Genomic DNA, 6,409 nt, shown 5'->3' with positions numbered 1-6,409 from the left:
CTGTTCCGATTTTGGTAATTGCAACCATCGGAAATAAGGATGACATTCTTATACTGTAGGGGTAAGCTCTCCAGGTAGTTGATTATACAACTTGTGAATTCATTCGCGGTCACACCTCCATCTGCTTCATGCCACGTGTAGAGAGTGACATCTGCATTGTTTAGGACGTATAATGTGAAGTTGTGGAGTTGAAGTTTCTGCTTGTAGTATACAGCAGACGCTAGTAATTTGGGACATAACTGTACACTCTGCAAGTCCATAGTGACAACTAATGTAGTCTCACTGGCAGATTCTTTTGCTGCATTCTTAGCAATTTTCGCTTGATCCTTGCGTATAATATGCTGCTCATAAACTTCTCCTCCAATAGTACCGCATTTAAAACCCACACAAATATCACATTGATCTTTGCGTGGGTGGTGAATGGAAACCTTTTCAGCTTTTAAAACGTCACTGAATAAGTTTCTGTTGACTTTTGGCACATTATTTTCAGTGCACCAAATACTGAAGACTGAAAGCATGTGTTGCTTCGATAAAAAGAACGATTCCACATATCGTCTATTTGTTTGTGATCTCCATTTTTTAATACTATCCACTGCTTTAGTATGCTTGGCAACTTTTTTACTTACAGTGTTAGGGGATACGTTATCCTCGTCATTGACAACTTGATTATGATAGCTCCACCTCCTGAAAGTGCTTTTTGTAATGCTCAACGTATTCATAAACATTTTGTGACACACCTTATATTTATCCCCGTCCTTGGTAAACAGATATACATCACGTCCTTGTGTCTTTTTCGTGCAATCTGCGCTTTCACGACGACGCTGTCTTATAGCACGTACTGCTACAAAGCCCAGGAAATAAGCTCTCTTCTCCGACCAAGTTTTCAATTTCCAAAAACTGTTGAATGTGTGCAGGCGATCCTCTTCCGTTATTTTATGACAATAAAAAGAATTTTTAAGTGCAAATTTGGGTTGTTCGTGTTCACATCTTATTCCCATAGACTTTGCTGACTTCAATTGGCTTTGCTCATATTTCCCGCAATGCTTTTTATATCCGACATACTCTTTGCCCAAGACTCTACATCTCTTATTTTTTTAAATGTTCTGAACAAGTGAATCAGAATCTAATGGTAAAGAAACATTTGTATTATCATTTTCTGGGATCCACTCTCCAGTTAATTCACACAGACTTTTGTCTCCAGAGATAACATCGTTCCGTGTGGAGCCAATGTTATTCGACAGGTTTGGAATAAATTCTCCAGTCACAGGACATAACATCATGTTGTCATACATTTGATTGACTGGTTCAAGATCTTCAACATCCATTTGATTGACTGGTTCAAGATCTCCAACATCCATAACCTCTGATACAGAACTACGTATCGTACTTAAACGTACAATCTCCCTCGTGCGGTTTCGGTACATTCTGGAACAAAATCAAAATTAAATACATAATTCAACATCTTTCCTGCTACAGTACTAGTACAGTAATAAAAATATGAACTCACATAAAAATTTTTGAACTTGTCAGCAAACAACAGTGATTTCTCTACACGTTTCTCTTATTATAGTCAAAGATATATTTATCTGTAAAAGAAGATACACAGATTGAAATATACATTACATAGTACGCACAAATATGACAACAATATAAAATGTTGTAAAATATAGTTAAAAGACAGACAAATACTTACAGATGCCAGTCAGATGATAATGACATGTAATGCTTAGAATAATCATGTATTTCTCTTATTTTTGAGTTAAATTTTAGTATTAAACTTTCCCTGAAACATAAAAACAAAATAACTTTAATATTTTTCCACATTGTGTCAAAATTCGAAGTTTATCACAACACTGGACTCAAATTATTGACGCTTCAAAGGGCAGCCATTTTTCATAAATCCTCGGATGACATTTTGTTACTGTTTTTAGGAAAATACGTGAAATTTATAAAATAAAACATAATAACTTACCGCTACTTTATAAACCAAATGGCCACGAACCGTCAAACAATAATATTATGTCGGATTTATTTATTTATTCACTTCAAAAACAGCTAGAGCGTGTACAAGGTAGAAAATATGCGGGAACAACTTGACAACTGTCAGTGTAATCATAGATGTAGAATATGAACAATGTGACCATAGATGCGGAAAAAAGCGCACATTTAATATGAACCATGTAAAATAAGTTCACATGGTTCTTATTGAGATGCAAAATTTTGACTGCCTGCACATGATTCGTTTTCTATCTCCATAAATATTGGTTATTAGGACATGGTTCATATTGTAGAAGGTGGAGAAAAAAAAACTAAAAAAAACTGTATATTTAGTTCATTTTCGTCAAAAACGTTACATTGTTCATATTATGTATGCACCGACGATATACTATAACGTCATCTAAATATACCAAACATATTTTCCCTATGTATTTACGTAATACATTATTCATCATACGCTGAAATGAAGCAGGAGCATTTTTTAATCCGAATGGCATTCTAACAAATTCGTAGTGTTGATTAGGAATAGTGAATGCTGTCTTTTCTATGTCTTGATCGGACATTTTGATCTGATGGTACCCACTTGTCAGATCTAAAGTTGAAAAGTATTTATTACCATGTAACTGTGAAAAAATGTCTTCGATGTTTGGGAGCGGAAACTTGTCACTACGTGTCTGTTCGTTGAGTTTCCGATAGTCTATGACCATCCTCCACTTTTTTATACCCGATTGGTCGAGTTTTTTCTCGACGATGTGGACAGGGCTTGCCCAAGGCGAATCGCTTGGTCGTATGATTCCATCCTTCAGAAGTTGAGCGACTTGTCTTTCAACTTCAAGCCTCTGTTCGTACGGTAATCGATAAGCGCGTTGATACACGGGCTCTTCTTTAAGTAATTTTATTTCATGTTTTACATGAGGTGAGCAATTAACTAACAGTTCTTCAGAGAATAAATCCCTATTTTTCTCCAATAACTCATCAAGTTTACTCATATCCATTACATGGAACAACTGAACTTGTTTGGTTGGAGTTTTTAAAATATTATTTGAGTTGTTTAAAATTAATGTTGCATTCATTAATTTTAACATATCTATTCCCATTAACACATCGTATTTATGGGAAAAGTCAAAAATATAAAAACGCATTTCAGCATTATTATTGCCGAATACTTTTCTCCAAAATGGCGTCACGACTGTACCTCTATGGGCGGTCGTAGAGTGCGCTGTTTGTACAGTAAACTCTTCATTTATATATCTACAGTCACGAAAAAATCTATTATATACATTTTTAGTCATGAATGATTTGGAGCTTCCCGTATCAATCAGAATTTTCATATTTAATGGCGCTACTATATATGGTAGGCCATTATTGATATGATTCAGGTGGATTAGGTTTCTCGGGGAGATTCTTGGTCTTCTTAAAAATCCGGCCGTTCCTGATCATTGCTGTCGGTATAGAATAGCTCCTGCGCCGTACGTCCGTTGCCGAGGTCGATGACCGGGCCTTTAGGAGGTCGGGACATTGGGGCCGTTCTCATACTGACATCACCGGCACGTGTCTGGTGCGTATTAAAATTGTTGTTGTTATTTCCGTGCCACGGGCGGTTTTGTCCGAACTTATTATTATGCGTTTGGTTATTATTATGCCACGGTTTATTATTATAATTATTGTGATTAAAATTATTATGTGGTTTGAACGAGCTTTGCGTTTGCGGAGTAAAAGGTTTATTTGATTGTTGTCCTGGCCGCATAAAATTAGATGGTCCTGCTTGTGGAAACACAAGATTTTGTTTAGACCGCTGGTGGAGCTCGCCATGGGCCTCCAACATTCTTATTTCTGTGCACAGGGCATCATAATTTTTTGTTAAGTTTGCGCATTTAATGTGCGTTGGCATGAGGTTTAATAAAGTATTTCGAGCCGTATCTTTGTATGGTTCCATCAATATGTGAGCACTAGGCCCTCCATATTGATCGGAAATTTTAATTTTAATCGAAAAGAGAATTTGGTTGATCTCATGGATCGTTGAGGAGAAATCCTTCTGACCGCGGTTGAAGTTTATCAATTCTGTTTGTAATAACGTCACAGACTTATTGTCCCCACATTCATTTTTCAATGTTTCTAATATTGTTTCAATATTGTTATCATGATCGCTCATGAGAATTACGTGAAGTGCTTTCCCACGTAATCTTGAGATTATTTTCTCAACATTATTTGGCGTATTGCCGTTTCGAGTAATATACCCCCTGGCTGATTTTATAAATAAATTAATATCTTGGGGAGAGCCACTGTACTCCAATATCGATTCCGAGTATTGGGGAGCGGGCCTCTCATTTGGCTGTGCCATTTTAATAAATTAGAAATATACGAAGTGACTTTTAATTAAAAAAAAAATAGTTTTCTCTCTAACCTTTTGGATAAGGAAGGGAAGGGATCTATCGTACGTATGGGATAGACGATCAATTGAAAAATGTACTCACAGAAGTATTGATGCGATGATCTTCATTGCCTAGTTAACGAATTTGTTTGGTGTGTGGTCCTCTTCGCGTCGAGATATTAAAGAATATCTAAGAAGTCCTGGCTACGGCCAAGTTTAACAGCTTCTTCGAAATGACCCACGTACTGGGCGCCAGTTAACTTTTGTTGTCTTCTTAGTGTTAAAAAAAAGAATATAACTTGTGGATGATTTATCCTTTATTAATTAATTTAAACAATACAACTTAAAATATGTAAGTACAATTTCAAAGGGAAACTATTAAGTGAACAATACGACAAGCAAGTGCTTGGATTCGATACACGGAATGGAGTGTCGTCTGGAAGCTGGAGTTGGGGTTTATATAGTCCATGCTGGTGCGGTGGAGTGGGGCGTCATCTTCCTATTTTCGGGCTGCGTGTCGAAGCGTCAATGTGTCATTCCGATAATGGGGTTATTGTACCAGTGCACGTGGAACACGTGGTCTTTCTTAAATCGATCCTTTGTTTTGGGATTGCTGCGCGTGTGGCCGCGTGTTGTTTTAAGTTCATCTAAATGTTCGTTTGTTTATTAATGGTCTTCTCCAAGTAGCCGTAGAAGGGTACGTGTTGATATGTCGTTTCAGGGATTGTGATTAGAGTATATCGTCCCGGTGATTGTCCTTGTCCGGATGCAACTGCTATCCATAAACTATTAAGGTTTAATAGTTTATTTTAGGCGAGATGAAGTGCTGGTTGTAATGGGCGTGCTGCGATGTCTTCCTGTAGGTGAGGGTCGTCTTGGGTGGTTAACTCGCGCTTACTTGTTCTGATAATTCATTGCGATCACATGTTAAAGTATGTTAGCTTAGGTAAATACTTGAAGGACACGGCACGAATTATCTTGTTCGTGCCTTTTTTTATAGTGAATACCTCACAAGAGTCCCAACTGCTCCCGTCTGGAGCCAGTGAGACTATGGCATCCCCAATTGGGGGATGTTGTGAGGCTGAAGGTAAGTGGGGAAGGGAAAGAGGAAGGTGGGGAAGTACCTGGCTATTCAGATCTAGTCACTAAACACGGCTAAAGCCATTTGGAGCAACGTTTCAATTCTGAATGGTGGTCTTACACCAGGGCGATACTGGTAGTATCTTCCACTCTGTGCCTATAGGTATATCTCTGAGAATCTGCTGTTAGGGTCCGGTAGGTGATTTTCAATGTTAATTCACTACTCGGTATGGTTTCTGTATATAGTTTATTTATCGGTATTACGTTACAGGAATGCACGGACAGCGATACTGTCTGGTCCGGCTACAATGTTCACTCTGGTGCTTCTTCTCTATATTTCTCTTATATAATAAATAATTATCTAATATTAGAACTAACAATATTGTTCTTATAACTATGTACTTATTGATAAATAGGGTCCAATTAGGTTTATTACAATCTATATGTACTTATTGATAGCTAGGTTCCAACTAACTAGTTGTTACAAATATTTACTTATTATTAATAGGGTCCAACTGATTGTTGTTATAACTACGCATGCACAAGAATATTGATAACAATGATAACAAATGATAGCATGGGTTGCATTGGTACATAACATCTTCCCCCTTAGAAGAATTGTCGACCTCGACAATCTTTCCTTACTTCACTGTCGATGTAAGTCGCGTATGTCGACCACTGACTGAAGCGTCGTTGTCGTCTTCTAGTGTTACAACAAGTGTAGGTACCTCTGGAGTGTCTAAATTATTCGGTTGGTTTTTTGATTTATAATATTTGTATAATCTATAAAAAATAAACATGACAATGCTCATTAAAAGGTATGAGAAATATGAATTCTGTGAGATTTTATGAAGCGTTACTTTTGATTCTGTTTCAATATTAAGATACATTTCATCTAGATTGCGACTTGCAGTATTTAATTCTTCATTATTAAGACTCTGAATTTTATTTATTTATTTC

The 6,409-nt window shown here is 36.9% G+C and overlaps 1 long non-coding RNA gene across 1 annotated transcript; it reads right to left on the bottom strand.

Moving 5' to 3' along the window:
* Positions 1 to 1,109: 1,109 nt before the first annotated feature.
* On the bottom strand, positions 1,110 to 2,371 carry LOC149409151 (uncharacterized). The gene is made up of 3 exons (XR_016305250.1): positions 1,694 to 2,371; positions 1,508 to 1,586; positions 1,110 to 1,425 (listed from the first exon to the last, which is right to left on the bottom strand). It is a non-coding gene; the product is annotated as an uncharacterized LOC149409151 (long non-coding RNA).
* Between the last annotated feature and the right edge of the window lie 4,038 nt (positions 2,372 to 6,409).

This window comes from Hesperophylax consimilis, unplaced genomic scaffold (assembly GCF_061612785.1).
Source record: "Hesperophylax consimilis isolate HC1 unplaced genomic scaffold, BYU_Hcon_1.0 scaffold_34, whole genome shotgun sequence".
Lineage (NCBI taxonomy): Eukaryota > Metazoa > Arthropoda > Insecta > Trichoptera > Limnephilidae > Hesperophylax > Hesperophylax consimilis.
This window is presented reverse-complemented; position numbering and strand designations above follow the sequence as displayed.